Source organism: Vidua chalybeata, chromosome 4 (assembly GCF_026979565.1).
Source record: "Vidua chalybeata isolate OUT-0048 chromosome 4, bVidCha1 merged haplotype, whole genome shotgun sequence".
In the NCBI taxonomy this organism is placed as follows: Eukaryota; Metazoa; Chordata; class Aves; order Passeriformes; family Viduidae; genus Vidua; species Vidua chalybeata.
In genome coordinates, this window is record NC_071533.1 from 21567469 (window position 1) to 21585931 (window position 18463).

Genomic DNA, 18463 nt, shown 5'->3' on the forward strand with positions numbered 1-18463 from the left:
ATTCAGTGCCTTGCAACTGTTATGAAATTGAAACTTTGAATCTGTGTTGTGCTTAGGACTTAAAATACTGGTATGATTTCTGTCTGAATGATGGTAAGAAGGATTTTGTCTTAAGACTGCCTCTGTGATTTCTGCATGCAGACTACAGTCTGTCGAGCTTGGTGATTTTCACAGGACACCCATCACTCTCACATGAAGTGAACTTCTAATGGTAGGAAACATTCACAGGATCATAGAACCCTGGTCATCACTAGTCACTGGCCTCCAACTGGATTTAACCACCTTCACCACCATTTCAGAGTGCTCTCCGGAGACAGCTCATGGTGTGGATGTGTGCATTCCTCACTGGGCAGAAAATTGGTTGGACAATGAGCCTTTTCCCTTATCCCAGTAGAGTCACTTAGTTTTTCTTTCCACAGGTATTAATCTTCTTTTATGGGTTTATCTTGCTGCAGACATAATCGCTTTATTAGAGTGAAAAAGCAGCACCAGCATTTTCTTCCAGATTTCTGGTTTTAATTGGAAGTGGATGGTAAACCTTGTGGGTCTAGCTCAGGGTTAATATTCTTGTAAGGCACGTGAGTTCTGTTTGTGAGCAGCAATGGCATCACAGAGCTATGCATCTGTATTTCATGGAAAGGACAGGTTTGCGCTTTTCCTGACAGCCGTCACAGCAGCAGGTAGGTTCACATTTGTGCCTTTGAAGAGGAGGAGGACCACATTTTAAACGTGAAGCTAATTAACTTTTCTTTGATAACCATGTATAACAACTGTTTAGGTTTGTCTATATTCCTTGTCTTCCACAACTAAGTCAGAGCCATGGAAAATACACCCCAAAATAATTGTTTACAGTGGGGATTATGCAGTATTGTTGGGCTGTTCAATGTAGTAGGGATACTACTGGTTGAGGACATACAGAAACAAGTAGTTTACTCCAATTAAGAATGAAAATTATGAAGATAACCTTTATAACTTTTTAACTCAGAAATTCATTGCCAGGGAGTAATCAAACTTCTATGTAACTGACTTATGGAATTTCTTAAGACTGTTTCATTTTGAAAAAAATTTTTTCTCCTGACAAGAAACAATGTGATCTCAATAATACACATGCCTGTGTTTTGAATGTGTGGAATTTTCTTATGACTTGCTGTTTTTACGGTTTTGTAGAAAAAACTTTAATTGAAAATTAGTTTAATTGAAGACTAACACAACCCCAAAACCAAAGCAACAGAAGAATAGTTTCTAATCCTCTGGATTGCAAACTTTATTCTTATTTTTTAACGCTTGAATCGTGAGCTGTTAGATTTTGTGTGTACAAAATGCCATCATTTTTACTGAACTTGGTGCTTAATTTGTGCATAAATGTTCTTCTAGCTTTCTGCAAAAGAGAATATTTCTGCAGACTTTGTGTAGGTACACAGTTTGTGGTAATTGGGGTGGGGCTGTGGCCAGCCTCATCCCCAATGGACTACAGCTGTGAAAAGCAGGTGAGCAGCATTGACAGCAATGAGCCATGGAGTGCCCAGGTGCACTGACCATCACCAAAGGGAACAGAGGGCACACAGGTGCCATGCATGGACATGAGGGTATAAAAGGTTGGGCTGAAGAACAAGGAGGGCAGATACTTGCAGCCTTCTGCGGTGGCATGATGTTACTGTGTATGGGCAGATGCTTGAAGCCTTTTGAAGTGGTGTGGTGTTACTCTGTATGGACTGAAGCTTTCTGAAATTGTATGGTGACACTCTGTGTATTTTGGCCATCTCAACTGCAATGTGTGCTGTGGCAAGTTTGTGCATAACTCAATTTTTCTGATTCACCTTACCAGTTCAGACATCATGACTTGGAATAGTATGAATAAATGAGAGCCTGTCAAAAGGTTTTGATCTAGTTTGTACTGTCCTTCTGCTCTCAAATGCTGCACATATATTTGAAATTATTAATCCTAATGTAAATTCTTTCTTTAGCAGCGTTTCAGCTGTTTAGATGAACCTTTCTTGGCATTTCTTCTCTCTTACTGCAAATTTCATAAAAACTAAAACACTGTGACTCTACTTGTGTAGATCGAGATATTCTCACAGGTTTAATCATTGATGCTAAATCCTTTTAGAAGTTGGTGGGGGCTTTGCATGCAGACAGAAGTTGTCTTACATGTATTTAAATGCTTTTTGAAATTCTTGATTGGGATTTTTTTATCATATTTTAATGCTGGACTTGGCTTGAGGTGAAGAGTAAACTGTAAGTACTCTGATGGACCAAAAGTAGTACTGTGAAGGATAAACTAATGGCATGAAAGCTGAGCTAAGCTTTTAGAAGTGTTTTGCCATAAAATTAAGGCTCTAAATGGGCAGTTACTTTGGGAATAGTTGGAGCATTTGAGGAGCTGCTGTGCCTAGCCCCTCTTTTTATTCTTCTTGCTGAAAGATAGGGTCCTCAGCACTCTCAGCAGGTGGGAATGTGCCTGGTCTGCATCAGTACAAAGGCACCTGCCTTGTTTTGTCTCTTGCTTCAGCTGTGAGGTGACATAACCTCACTCCCTGTCCTCAAGCAAGGTGAGGTAATTCTCTGGTGAAGTGTGGATTAGGCTGGCTGGATAGCACAGCAATGAACAATTGAAGACGCTGTCTGCCACAGAAATGAATTCCCTTTCTCTCTGACTCCAGAACAAGCTGCATATGCAAATGGTGCCTAAGAGATATCCAAGGCTAGAGATGGAGAGGTTTCGAATTTTTTTTTTTTTTTGTGGGGGCAACTAATAGCTTAAAGAATACTTTTATTTTTTTTTTTTTTTTTTTTTAATTTGAAACTAGCACAAGGCAGTACCCAGGAGGTAGAATAGAGAAGATCCAAATGCAGTCATACCAACAGAGGTTCTGCAAAGGTTACCTCTGCAAAGGTGCTGGGTGCTGACCTCCCCAGTGCACTGAACACATGTAAACTGAACACTTCAGCACCCTGAAACAAGTCCTTAATGTTGTCTGAAGGTACAGCTAAAGGTGATTGCTGTCAGTGTAACCCTGGGGAGAAAAAGCTCGGAAAAGGTCAAGACTCTTCCTGCTTCTACTTCTCACATTGGCAAAGGACAGAAGAGATGGGCTACTTCAGGCTGCAGCTGTCTGTAGGTTCTACTGATGGTTGGAGATAATAGTGAGCACTGGCAATGATTATAATAAAATCCTTGAGGGATGTGCACAGCAATTCCTGTTTTCATTCCTGGTGACATCAACTCTGGTGTTAATTTTTTGCTTTCTAATAGAAGTTGATCCAGTTACCTGCTCTCTGTAGGTGTAAGAATGGACTAAGCTGTGGCTTTTCTTTTTTCTGAGGACTGGAAATTATCACAGGAGAGTTGTCAGCAACTTCAAACTACATCTTAAATGGCATGTGACTGCATGTAAGCTGTGTCATCAGATAAGGAGAGGTGGTGGAGAATGAATAATAAATACATGTCAGGAGTGGAGAAAGATTTTGCACAGAACAACTTTTTTCTCATCATCCTTTCCATATTTTCCCTAAGGTGAAGCATCAGTACAATACAGTAATTTCTTTGTGATATTTCTTTAGTAAAACTCCTAGAGAAAATACATTTCCAAGTCAGGTTTAAAAAAAATATTTGAATAGCTAGTTTGCATATTTTGCTGTGATTTCTTGCATTAATACTCTAAGAGAGAAATTTTATTATTTAAATTGAAAGAAATAATAAAAAACAAAGCTGTCTTGCAAAATACATTTTCAAATTATTCCATTTAAGCATGAGACACTCTTTTTAAAGGCGTTGCAGTGACAACTCTTTAATTGACTAGTAAGAAGTAAAATAAATTGGCTGCCTATTTAATGAGTGAAATAATTAATTGATGGAAACTGTTATACTATTTCTGTAACAAATGGAAATGTTTCTATTTCAGTGACTTTATCTCCCTTTCCTGTGCCATTTCTGTTCTCTTCCTGCTGCTAACCTCTTTCATACATTTCCCCAGTTCCTTCTCTCTCTCAATGATATTCCTTCCAGAACAAAAGCAGCCTGTTTCTGTGCTTGTTGTCAAATAAGCCAGTCTCAAATTTTTCAACTGCACTTATGCTTTAGAAGATCGTCCTTTGTGTACTTTGAAGACTTTTGTTGGGTGTTAGCTTAGCAGTATTCATGGCACTTAATGATAATAATTTCCCATCTGATGATAAATGCCTGTTTATAGCAGCTCTTTTCCAAATCCATTATTCAAGAAAGATTATCAACAAAGTAATAAATGTAACTTTGATTTTTGCTTGAATGTACCATATGCAAAGAATACAATCCTGTTCATCAGTGAATGTATGACAGATATGCTTTAGAGTGCATAAAAATACTAGGAGTCTATGTCAAACAATAGAATATTCTTTTTCTAGACAATCTTGCTGAAATTGTCTTGCACACTTGTTTTTGCAGTGTTGTGGCTTGCCTCCTCCTGTCCTTCCTGGTCCTGACTGAATTAGATTATCACTGTGGGGAATGCCTTCTAGTTCCTGTTAATGCAGGGCTCACTCAAAACCAGTCCTTGCACAGGACAAGTTAGCTGGAATTTGTTTTCTGTCTTTTAGCATGGTAGAACTCACAGTGGCATTCACTTTTGTCTATTGTTCAAGGCCAAAGAAATGATATGTAAAAACAATATGTTCTGCTTCTTTCTGAGAAATGTAGAGAAGCCTCATTTTGTTGTAGCAGTGTTCTGGGAGTTGGGAATGGAGATAATCCCCTGTGGCACAGATAACAATCCTGTGGGCTTTATCTCAGTCATTTTCCTTTTCTAATCAAGATTTTGAGGCAGCTGCACCTCCTTTCGATCTGCTTTTGAAAGTAGTGCTTGGGCTGGATCCCCAGTTGCATGTCTGAATGCATTTTACCGAGTTTTTCCAATTAGATGTAGATTCTGTGACTACTGTGTTTTGTTGATCAGCTGGCATTTGCAAAACCTGTGAACTGCACCCATGTAGACTTTCTTCATTCTTCGAGCCATAACATTTCCTAAGTAGTGTTACCATAGAAGATATAAACCATTCTGGAAGTGGTTTCCATGGGTGTTATTTTCTGCCTCGTCTTTAAAGCTGCATAGTTTCTTTTTCATAGAAGTTCATCTGATGCTATAATTGCCCAGGAAACAGGGCCTCACAATAGTGAGAATACAAATCATGTTGAGCTCTCAGCTTTGAGAGTTTCTCAAATTCTTGTCTGTCTTGAGTATTGTGATTTTTTTTTCCCAAGCCCTTTTTCTTCATGTCTAAAAGGATTTAAAATTTCCCTTAAACATTTGGTCATTGCATTTTCTTGAGGAAGGTTTGCTCTCAAAATAGCATTTCTTGAAACCATTGTGTACTTTCTGTAGGTGGTTGTCAACATATGCTGGGGCCAGCTGACTGACTGATAAAATTGATGTAGTTATTATTTATTGAATGTATCATTATTTTTTTCACTCAGATTTTTTTTTTTCAAATGAAACTTGGTATTGCTTGGTCATTGTGCAGCCTAGATATCTTCAGACCTTACCTTTTACCTTACCAGATGTGTAATGATCATGAGTTATAAGGAAGGAATCGCAATAGATTATAGGAAAGATCTGAAAAGAAGGCAACAGCTGATTTTGTTCAGTTCAAAACGACCCTGCCAAAAGAGGCAAATGATATCACAAGCTGGAAGGTCATTGTTTTTTTATAGACTTTTAAAATACATTTTTACCCAAAAAATACACAGAGAAACTTGAATGATGATGAATAAACCACTTCAAACTCATGAGAAACAAGCATCCTTAGCTGTTCAGAAATCTTCAAAACTGCTGACAGGAAGGAGATCTGACTTTATCTTAATGGATATGATCAAATACCTCACTGCTACAGTCAGGTATGCGCAATGGTGCATTTTGCAGTGTTCTATTGTACTTGACCAAAAATTCTGGAAATACAGAAATTATAAAAGCTGACTTGGTTATTTTACTGACCTTGAGAGTGTGCAGTGTCATTTGCCTTGTTTTTCATTAATCAACTTTTCCCAGCTATAGTTCTTGTATCATCAGCTATGGAGATGAATCACAATAGAATCAACAGTGTAAGAAAAATTAGTTGTTGTTTTTTTTTTTTTGATATGTAAATTCTTGTAACTGTGGGTAGTTTCCCATTTTAAAACAAAACAAAATTTAGAGTCTGAATAATTCCAGTCACCCTTCCTGTTTATGACCCAGAAATTCTTGCAGTGCATCCTCTTGCCTTCTAACACTTCTCCACTAGTGGATAGGAGATTTTGGGTAAAAAAGTTCCTATTTTATTATTCCACAGATGCACAATTTTGTTCTCCGAAAATTAACTCCCTCTTCTGCTTTTTCCTCCTATATCCTGGGATATGTGAAGCTCCATCTTTTTCTGCCCTCATTGAGGATACGAGGAGAAAATGTGGGGGATAAGGTTGTGTTTTTAAAGAACATCCATTAACTTCAGACCCTTTTTCTGCTTCTTGTAGCAGGTTTTGCAGGCACAAAGTATTTTTATGAGGTGTTTTGATTACTTCAGGACATTGTTTTGAAACATTAATGTCATCTTTTATTTAATCTGGTATGTAGTCAGCTATTGATCTCCCATTATGGATCCAGGTCTTCAGCCCTTAGGATTCTTTTTGTTACTCTCCATATTCTCCGATTTTTTGTGTTTCTGTAGTGTCAAGTGCTAGGTTGGTGCTGCTCAGTGGTTGTAAGACTTTCTGACTGTGTTCCAGTATTTACAGTGTAGCCTGTGTACAGGTAGAGCTCACATAGGAAGATGTTTTTGTCCTCTCCAAAGAATTCAGCTTGGTTGTATTGAAGTCTGCTAATTTTTAGTTGCAAAACCCAGCAGTTTGTGGATTACAGTTAAAGTTACAATTTCCAGCTATAAAATAATTTTTATTTTCACTGGTTATGCTGTGGTTTTGTAATTTAGCTGTAAAAATGACATTTCCTTTAGATCATAATGTTATTAATTTTTGTGCATGATTTTAAGTACAATATTGACATAATTCCCCTCTTTCCTCCTCTATGAGATGGTTCAGGATGAGCGTTTTAAAATAGTCCCAAAGCAAGGAAATTAGTTAGATATGTAAACCAGAGCAATTCCATTAGCAATTCTTACTTCATTTTGATAAACTGTTTTTGCATTGCATTCACCAAACACTTACCTGGAATGTTGTAACCTATTCAAGCATTTTGTTTGTTTGTTTTGTTGTAGTATGTTATATACCACTCCCTCTGTACTTCCATGTTGCAGTTGCGACTGGTCACTTTCAGTTAATGTCACCACGTGCATGGAAGGGCTGATCTGCTGCCTCACATCTCTGCAGTTTTTCCATGGGCAAGGTGTTTTTGTAAGGAGCAGATTCAGGTGGTCCCTTCACGTGCTTGTAGTTTAACGCCTTCTAAATACAGTGAGTTTGACACAGATGGCACAATTTTACTCCATTTCACAGAACAGAAGTTGCATTTAATGTAGCTGTATCCATGTCACTGATGTTTCTGGAATGCAAGAAGTATTTTGGCCGCTTCCCGTGGCTCAGGGTGGGTACAGACTGGGATGCTCACTCAGCCTGGTGGTGGTGTGAGTGCCCAGGCTGCCTGTGGGTACTGGCCAAGCTGGCAGCACTCCTTGTGCACTGAGGAATTCCTTGGGAGGGTCTGCAGCAGAAGACAAAGGATATACAGCATTTACTCACTTATGGGCAAGTGGAACCCATACAGGCAAAGCAGTTTTGTTGCTGTGTAATTTCAGACGTGTTGCCTTGCAGGGCTGCTTTCTACTCGGTAACACCCTTTTTGTACAGCTCTCTTGCCTCATAGATTCCAACCCTTCTAAAAAAGATGGTTCCTCTACTGGACTAGCTGTTGCAAGAGGGTTATTGTGGATGTGGAAGTGTATCTCGGACAGCTTGAGCATAGTCAGAGCTAATTGTATTCAAATACTGGCTTTGCTCCCATTCAGTGGACTCCAGCTGTTCTAGTGGACGCTGTTTTTTATCATTGTGCTGGACTACAGAGTATTAGTGTTGAGACTACAGATGCTTTTATCTTGTATAAGTTTTCAAAGACTTTCCCTGCTGGCAGTTTACATTGCTCAAGCTATTCTCTTTTATGCTTTCTATATGTAACATACATGGCAGCCACTAGCTAGAGAATCATATGTAGCAGCTGGTTACACTCTGTATTTCTTTCAAGATCTTGTGCAAAACTTCAAAGTTCACATCAACTTACAGGAAAAATAACGCCTGAGTATCAAAGGGAGAAATGAGCAGAGTATTCAGTAAATGTTGGTGCTGGTCTGAGTGCTTCCATGTTGCTTTGAACACAGCTCTCTTATTTCTTTAGAACATGCCCTAATATTTACATTACCTTTCTCTGATTTTACTATTTTTCAGAGTTCATTTATGAACGGCCTTTCATCTACTGAAGGAAACTAAGATGTTTTGATGAAGTCATTGGGTTCTCATTAGTCAAACTTGCTTGTTTTTTAATAGGTCCATAATTTCATTTGGCAAGCCAAAACTTTATCCTACCACCCCTTTACCTTTCTCTTTGTTTGCAAAGCCCAGGAAAGTCTTTGTCTGAACATCATGTTTCAAAGGAAAACAAGAATCCCGTAGACAAAATAATTCAGCTTCCACTTGCAAGGTTGATTGGAATGGCTGAGCAGTATGTGTGTAATGTTCCTGGAGAGTCCTTGGCTCACTCAGCATTGCAAGCCCCCCACAAGACCAGAGCAGCCAGGTGAAAGCAGCCACAGGCTCAGCACTGTGGATGAGTCACAGCTCCACTCCTGGGTGGTTTGAGAACACTGGTGAAGAATATTTGGTTAAAATAAAAATGACATCTTCTGGTTTAAGGGCTACAGAGGAGAGCAACTTTGGAAATAATTACAGTGATTTACAGGCTACTAGTCAATGTGGTTCACCCATGAATTTGGGAATTAGCACTCCTCTGAAGTCTAAAGAAATTAAGTAAGTTGTAATTCACTTGAAGACAGGTTACGAAGTATAATAGTTTAGCTAGGAGCTAAGACTCTGACACCTTAACTGCCAGTGAAATCCTTTTTTATTATCTTTCTTACTAGGTTTTCTAATAGCCCATTCTGACAGGGAAAACTGTGTCTGGGTCTGTCCACTTGATTTTCTTCTTTCTGTGTCATGCACTGATTATGAACCCCAGTTAACTTTAATTCTCTAGCACTTCTCTCTAGTTAGTGCTGGGAAATGGACCCCCCTGAAGACAGTTCTGTTTGTTCTATCCTAACATTAAGGTGTTTTAAGATAGAGTGATGAATACTTGGAAGCCCAGGGTCCTTTTTTGGGGGGTATCAAAATAATACCAGGACTTGTAGATGAACATATATAGGAGATAAATTACACCTTTTTAAAAGGAAATATTTATTTGATCAAAGACTGCCAATCCTCTTTGCTTTGTTGTTGTCAGTATTATTATTATGGAATGGTTTGAGATGCAGAGATAAAATATGCCTCTTTAAACATTTATGGACCCCAATATAAAAATGAGCTTTTGAGATTAATTTCTTCTTCTCTTCCTACTTAGAAGCTGACTGCTCCAGCAGAAGCTACTACCTAGGGGAGGGAGCTCTCTGTGCTCTGGGCTGCTGTCTGAGCCTCTCCTGGCAGCAGATCAATAAGACTTCCTGAGACACTTTCCAGTTCTGTGCTTTTTCATCTCTTACACAATTCCTTATGTAGAGGTAGCAAGTTTCATCTTCTGAAGGCTGAATGCCTTCTTTCTCTTTCCCCTGTAGGGAGGGTGTTTTCTGATGGTTTTTGTGGAGTTGTGAGGACATTTGTTTTCAGTTCCAACCTGGACGTCATCACAGTTTCTTCATACACAGGGCTTGAGGCTGCCCTTAGCAGATATGCTGCTTTTTCCTCTCTGCTATTTGTGCCTTCCTGCTGTGGCATGCTGGTAGACAACAATCAAATGCCCTCTTAGGCTTTCTTTGCTGAGGTATGTTAGCCAGGGCAGGCAAGGCCAGTGTCCTTGCTTCCTGGAAGATGTAGCTGCAGCAAGGCACTAAGTGGGGAGATTTGAGAGTTTGGCCACACTGAGCTGTGGCCAAACCCCAGCTGGCAATTCAGCCTCACACAGCCACTCACTCACCAGAGTGGGAGAAATTGGAAGGGCAAAAGTGAGAAAAACATGTGTTGAGGTAAAGACAGTTTACCAGATGAAGGAAAAACTGCACTGCCAAGCAAGGAACTAGTGCATTATGTCCTGTGGGCAGGTGGGTGTTTTGCCATCTCCAGGAATTCAGGGCTTCATCACATGTAACAGGAAGAACAAATGCCATCACTCCAAACATCCCCTTTTTCTTCTTCTTTCCACACCTTTTACTGCTGACCATGATGCTGTATGGTATGGAATATCCCTTGGGTCCTTTGGGGTCAACTATCCCAGCTGTGTCCCTTTCCAGCCTTTTCTGTAGCACCATCCTGCTCAGCAGCAGGGCAGTGTGAGGAGCCGAAAAGGCCTTGACACCAGTAAGCTCTGCTCAGCAACAGTGAAATCATCTCTCTGTTATCAACACTATTTTCACCACAAATCCAACTCACTGCATCGCATGAGGAACTACGTAGTCTGTCACAGCCAGTATGTGTTTTCTCATGAGTAGGGTGGGAATATGAATTGGGCAGGTGGGGGCTAGTGTAGATAAGAACAAGGACTTGCAAAATGAAAATGTGATCTATTTTTCAAAGGCTGGTGTCCTCAGTACAGAGACAAATCAGATTATTTCTGGTGTGATGTGCTTTCTCTTTTGCCTTTTACCCCCCAGCGAGGTTAATTGCCCTGTCTGTGTGTGTGTCCACATTATTGAAATTCCAGTGTTAGCAGTATGAGACTGGTGTTATGTGGTGTGGCAGTGACCCCTGACCATTGGGGTGGCTGCAGTGATGTTTTACAGTGCTAGCTTTCTCCCCCTGGTCAGTCAGTATTCTCCTCTAATTATAATCAGGAGCATGGGTCAGGAACACCTTTCTTGAGATACAGGGCCTCCTATGCTTGATGCTACTGAGGACAAATAAATGGTACAACCTCTAAATACTTTAGAAGATTCATCCTGTTAATTTGTTATAAGTTGCTTGCATCTAGACAATCCATTTGTCTCAGGAGTTTCAGAATTTTGGACACCTGACTTGTTTTGCTTTGCCCACCTTCTCTCCTGTATTGCTGGAGCAGAGAGGATGGCCAGGTCGGTGGCTTCTACTTGGAAAGTAAATGGGGGAGAGGCACAGGCAGAAAGTCAGGCATGGATTGGTGAAGAAAGGTGGTTGATGGTGATAGTATTGTGGGGTTTGTAGTAGTGTGGTACTCTCAACTCATAATTCTGGTGTTGTGCACATTTAGTTATGAAGACTGACATGCCTCTCACAGAGAAGACGTGGGTGGAGAGGGACTTCAGTGGGAAGCTGAGATGCAGTTTTTCTTTTCCCACAATTTAAGTGTTTTTTTCCCCTCATATGGCCTTACATTGTTTTTTCACCATCATTTTTTTATTCCCTTCTGGTACATCATTTTGAAGATTAAATAATAAGATTCTAGTGAAGCATCTTCCATCATATTTTCCTGTAGTGAAGTGTAGCAGAAATTATCCTGTAGTGAAGTAAAAGCTGAAATGAATGGCAGTAACTGTGTCTGAGCACAGCCTTGATTCACCATACCTGCTGTTACCCGAGTGAATGCATTATTCATAATTTACATGATACTTTCCTGAAGGCAATATACTTGAAAGCAATGTGTGTAATATAATGTGTCATTATTCCAGAGCTCTGAAAATGTCCTTTTATAATTCTCCTTAGCAGTACAGTTTATGTGATGTGGAAACTATTTTCAGACACGTGTGCCTAAGCAGTGAGCTCTTTGTTAGGTCCAATTAGAATTTCTCCCTTGATAGAGTGTGAGGCTCTAAAGCACTGTTATGCTTGGCCGTGGACAAAATTAATCCAGTCAGCTGGGACTCCCTGTATCAACCTTCTGCCATCTCATGGTATGGAACCACTGATATGTGCTTTTTACATTCAGCAAATCCAAGATTCAGTGCAAGAGGCAACAGCCACACCACTTTTCTGGCACAGCAAACGGCGTGTCAGCACATTTAAAAATTATTACACGAATATGAGCTACTGTACAATAACACTTTCTCCCACAGAGTGGTGGAACTCCTCTCCCACTGGTGAAGAGGGTTTCTCATTTATCTTTTCTTGATTATTTTTTTTTTTGCGAGTGTGATGAACATGTTATAGATGCTTTGCTCATGAAGATAGTTAAATCGCATTTAAGAAAACCTGATCAGTTTTGTGATTCTTCTGCACTGTAAATGATGAAAAAAGGCCCAAACCACAAACATTTTGTTGATTGCCTATTCTTTGTTTGTCTTAGCAAGAGTTTGGTTTAGCTAAATGCTACAAAGGATTGTTTAAGAAACATAGCTTTAGGTAGTGTGTTAAGCACATCAATTTCAAGTGTCACGGATTTTTTTTTCCCCAGATAGTTCCTATACTAAAGTCTGTGAACGGAGAGATAGTTGCAGTTGATGCTTTGCTAAAGCAAGAGTGGTAAATGTGATTTAAATCTAACCCAAATCTACAGTTCTTCCTGAGAGCTTGTACAAAGGCCAGAATTGTTTTGACTGGTTTTGATCCACAGAAATCTCAGTGAGCATTGAAACGACTCATCAGTTTATTGTGACATCTAAGTGCTTTTAAACAGAACCTCTGTTTTTGCTGAGTAACTGTGCTCTTCAGGCATTGCGAATCCACGTTCCTCTGTGGCTGGAAGTGATGTGCTGCTCTTGGTGTTCTACTCAGCCTGACTCTTCTTGGTGTTCAGTGGCTTCTGCAGGTGCTTACCCAGGCTGGAGAGCCCTTTTTTTGCCTCGTTGATACTTCAGACAGCTGCTGTGGAGTGAGGTTAGGGTCCTGTCCTGTGCTTCTCATCTCGTTGGGTTGAAAAGTGCTTAATCTCAAACTGCTTTTGTTCCAAAATCAGTGTATGTGTAGGAAAGATGAACCAATGCTCATTCCCTGGGAAATAACCCACTATAGAGTTGTTCCTTCTAGTAGCTTCTAGTAGCTCCCAGAAAGTGCCAAATGCCCTACATCGTATACAGGAAGCATGACCCCTACCTTGAAGGTAAGTCTAAAAAAGCCTCAAGTGCCATGTGCTAATTGTGATACAACATTTTATGTAATGCAGATAGACAGGCACGTATTTAAATCATCTGGACAGCTAAGACAGCGTTGGATTCTTGACATATTTCTTCATGTATGAACAGTTGCAGTTACTCTTCAGGTTTCGAATTTTTTCAAGTTAAGTAAGGATGGTGATATCTTAGAAAAAGGATATAATGCATTTTAATTATCTAGGTGTAAAGTACAATGTATTGCAATTATTAGCTTAGTTTTAAGTGAGAATTTGAGGGCTAGTAAATCTTAAGTTAGCTCTGCAGCCACAAAGTGATATAACCAAATTGTACCATGGATGTATTTTGCATTTATCTGGAAGAATTCAGTGGCAGAACAAGTTTTAGATTGCCCTGAAAAAAAGTAATCAGTACTGATCTTAACAAATATTCCTGAGTGTAACAAGCAGATGCTAATTTATGTATCATGGGTTGTGCCTTTTTGTACATAAATGTTGATATCTTCTTTCTCAAGATTAATTGATTTTTCACAGTGTTGTGGAAAATGTCCCTTTAAAATTTTACAAAACCTTTATAGTAACTTATTTATTTGAAATTATAAAAGATAGCTTCTTTTACTGTCAACTAAACAATGTATTTTTATATACATTAAAGTATAAAAAATCTTGAAAGCCATTATTCGAGTGTAAATTATTTAAACAAAACATTTTTTGTTAGACTTAAGTATCATTTTTTATGAATCCAAATTTTAGTATTATGCCACAGCAAGTGGAAATCACCAAGGCTGAAAGCAACATCATTTTTAGCCCTCTGTCTGTTCCTAAATAAAAACTTTTATGAATCTTTGGAATGAAGGTAAACTGGCATGGGCCTCGCTAAAGTATGTCATAATAACTCCTATTTTATAACCATACCTGTTACAAATTTGTAGCTTAAAAGTTCTGTTCATAAATTACACTGTGTTTTTGGGAGAAATATTTTGTCAGCTTTTTATTTTTCTATACTGGATTTACATTTCCTATTTGGGAAAAAAAATCGCCCTCTGTCTTGATTATTGTCTGGTCACATTCTGCTGCCTTGCTGCAAATTGTTAATCTGTCTATTATTTTTTCTCAAGTCATGTTTTTCTCTTGACTCTCTTGCTTCATTCATGCCTCTGCCAAGCCCTATGAGCTGCGCATCCTGTGAAGCTTTGTGTGCTTACAGGTTTGCATGGGGATATGGTCAGTTTGTTCACTTTCATCCCTTGTACATGGCATCACCTTCTGTAGAATAACTCTGTCTGTAAACCCAATTCTGATAAAACTTTTGGATCATTGTTAATGGAAATTGTTTGGAAAATCATCCACATTGGCCATGTTACTAATAGGTGGGCTATCTCTTTGAATATAATAAATGAAATATTTTGGGAATTGTCTTAAAGGTGTGCTTAGGAGAGGAAAAAGGGGAAGGCATAAACTTGTTGGGAAGGGAGCTATAAACCACAATTCTTTGGGCATCAACTGCATAGCGTTGCATTGAAAGAATCTCTGTGCAAGCAGAAGAGCATAAGCCCCTCCTTTTGGTAGATTTCTAGCAGGGGAGATGGTGTTTCACATGAACCTTTCACTGCATTCACAGCGTGCTTGACTCTCTCTGTTGCATCTCACTTCCAACAGTGGTAAGGTGGTGGAGGTACAGGCAGCAGATCTCCTGGAAAAAGGGTCTGCATCCAAGAGGAGGAATATGAAGTCATGAAATCAGAGTGTATAAACTGGTCTGTTTGAGACTTCTGGGAATACTCAGGGTACTTATGGGATGGAATTCCCCTCAGGTAGTATATAAATTTACTGGTTGGTTACCACCACCTACTTCCCTTTTTCCTTTTTCTTGGAAAAAGCAAACACATACTGGGAAAGTTAACGAGAAACCATTTGAAGGCCTTATTCTTCCAAAGAGGAAGGGAAGAATGAATACATTTTTTACTTTCTTTCACATTGATTTCCTTCATGTTTCGTGTTCAGGAAAGAACACATTCCATAATACCTGCTTGAGCCCTGGTTGAGAATTAGCCTTCAATTTTCCACTCCTGGACATGTATTTTTCCTTCACTGTACAATATTTAGCTGCATGCCATAACCCAGCCCAACTCTGTTCAGGCAAGATGGTGTGCTCATGTTAGTGAACACATCAGTGCATCAGGCACCAATTTACCTGGACAGTAAATCTGCCAGTTTAGCTGTCCAGAAATTGCTCCATGGAATCACTGGCACAAGTTTAGTTGTGCCTAAAGTATGGTGCCTAAGGACTTTCCAGTTGAAGTTAGTTAAATGAGTGTAATAGCGATCTTGCACACATCCATGGCAGGACAGAACTTGGCAATCTTTGAAGTTTTCTGTTTGCTTTATTCTCTCTTTTCACATTTTAGGTTTTCTTGAACTAATTTTTTTTTAAATAAACCTTAGGGTTTTTTTTTCTTTTTTATTTGTTTTGACCCTTGTGTTCTGTATTTTCTTTTGCTTTTATCTTGTTCATCCACTGACCACATGTCCTTCTTAAAGTAGATTATTCCTAGTGCTTGTCTCATTTCACTCCTGATGTTTGGTAGATGGATATAAATTTCAAGTATGGAAGTGTTTTCTCCCACTTTGGGTACTGATCTGAAATTTCAGAAGCTTTTGTTTGTTTTTTTAATTGTAGACATTAGAGAATTTAATCAAAGAAGCCCAGTAAACCATATCGGAGATACAGTATTTATGAGAACTATGTATTTATAGATGCCTTTAAAAATCTATTGCATAAATTGCTTTTGGGGCAACTGCAGAAGTACTTAAGCTGGTTTTGAACAAGAGTTGGAAGGAAGTAAAAGAATTGCAAGTATTTTCTTACTTTCCATTTGCTATCAAGAGCAGTTTGTTGCTTTGCCAGGTCTGCTTTCAGTTCTGTTTAGTCCAAATAGGAGCCCAATAAATTTTCTATGCAAATATAAAAAAAAGTATTTACATCTTGCCTATCTATGTGAAGGACTGTTGTGCATATCCTAGCCTCTTAAAACATCAGTGATATCAAAAGCATCCCCAGCACAGCTCAAGGCTGCAGTTAAAGCCATGCCAGTATTTCTGAGAAGTGCAAATGGGGCGTGTTTAGGAGAAGAAACCAAGGACACATTGGGTTAGTATCAGCTGTTGTGAACAGAAATATTTGAGTAACTTCCAAAAATGAACAGCAGAGGAAAAACAGGCAGAACTGTCTTGATTAAAACAGGTTATCAAACTAGGATATTGAGTACGTTGAGGCTGGAAAGAAGGTTTTTCACTTTCTGCTTATTCAAGGGATGTGGTCCAGGCAGGTGTTATGGAGCCTGTTCATAGAGCCTAAATGCACCCTGGCCCTGACTTATGGACCACAGCTGTCCCAACCCAGACGGCTGGGCCAGGTGGGGAGTGATGGTGGAGACAGCATTAGCCCCATGCTGACTTGAGTCAAAGCTGACTGCAGAGGGATTGCTCAGTCTGTCATCTTTAGCAGTGCCCAAATTTCACTTCAGAGGCCCAGTTTGAACAATCCAACTTGGGTTTATAGGTTGTTATAGTTTTTGATTTTTTTTTTTGGGGGGGTGGGGTGGAGGTAGTTCGGTTTGGTTTGGTTTTCTTTTTATTTAAAGGGTTTCTGGGTTTCTTGTGGCCAAATAGTCTAGTGCTGTCTTCCTTGCTGATAGCACAGCCACTCACCTTGCACCACAGGCAGACAAATTTGAGTCCTCTTTTGTAGGGGTGGGAAGCCTTTTCTTCCTGTTTGTTTAGTTCAGCTTGGTTATTCATTGGGACCTAACAGAACTCAGTACTGGATTCCAGTCAAAAGGCTGTAAGAATCGTATGTCTGAATTCCTTTGGAATTTTTAATATTTGGGTGTCTGGTATTTAGATTTTGGCCTTCGTACCCTGTTAATTTCAGTGGAGTTCAAATTCTCTGTAAGGAGGAATGTAAGCTATTTGCAGATTTCCATGTAATCAGGGAGAAATGGTATCATTAAGATCCCAAATCCAGCAAATGGGAAACTTGTATCAACTGTCAGGTTCCTAGTCTGAGCAACCAGTTCTGGAAGTTCAAGTACAGCAAGCCAAATTTTTCTGGTGTCTTTTGTGTTTTGGCACTTGTAGAGGGGTCATTCTCCCAACATTTGTTTTGCTGGGCTAGTTTTGCTCAGTAGTTTGCTGTTGTTGGTTGTTTTGGGGGGGCTTTTTGTCATCTACTTTGAGAGAGGCTCTCCACTTCTGCAGCATCCGGGAAGCCCTCTTCTGCCACTGGTTTGTAGTCAGTTTTCTGGAGTGGGGATAGCCAGAATTTCATGTACTGTTCCTGAAGTGCAGTGACATTTCTGCTTTCCTATCTCTGCTGGTCACATAACTCCTGATACTTTTTCAGATCATATTTGCTTTCGGTATGTCTGCATTCTGTTGGCAGGTCACAGTTAATCTGTTAGCAATGAGCATGGTCAACAAGCTATTTTCCCTCCTTGAACTTTTCCAGTTGATTAAATAGCTTCATTTCCTGGTGCTTCCATGCACCTAGCCTTCCATTTTATGCTACAGGGCTTCATGCTTACATATCTCAAAGTTATCCATTAAATTCTGTATGATATTCTAAATGGTCCTTCTGTGTGTTGATTGTATCTCCTGACTTTGCATTAGAAGCTGGTTTTAATAAGGTACTCTTGGGTTTGGTTTTTTATTTTGTTCCCTTGCTAAGTTCACTGGTAAAAGTCTTAAATAAAATGACTTTCTGAACAAATGTTTCTGGAGGTACACTAATAATCTCCACATGGTGCATGTTTTCCCTTTTTAAAGCTCTATAAGCTACTCAGTCCGTTCATACTGCTAATATGTACTTCAAGTTTCCCCTCTGAGTTCACTAAAGAATTCTTTATGTCATGCTAGCATAGGCTTTGTTGAAGGCTAGATGAATGATGTCTATTAAAGATGCTCACATTTTAGAAAAGAAAAAGTTACTCACACATTCTTCTCTCTTTTTTAAATGCAGATACATTTATTCCTGTTTACTTCAATTTCTTTAGTATTTTTTTTCCCCTCTGAGTAATTGTGCTAAAGCCATGCATTCTTCTGGGATCAGAATAACTGGACTTTCTTTGCCCAGACTGCATTTTTTCTTTCTCATGTTATGGGTATTATATTTGCTATTTTCCCATCAGATGGCACCACCCTCAGCATCAGAGACCTATTAAAATATTTCCTTTCACACCTCCTGCTTCATGGGCTGTTGTTTCCAGAGCTCTGGAATGTAAATTATC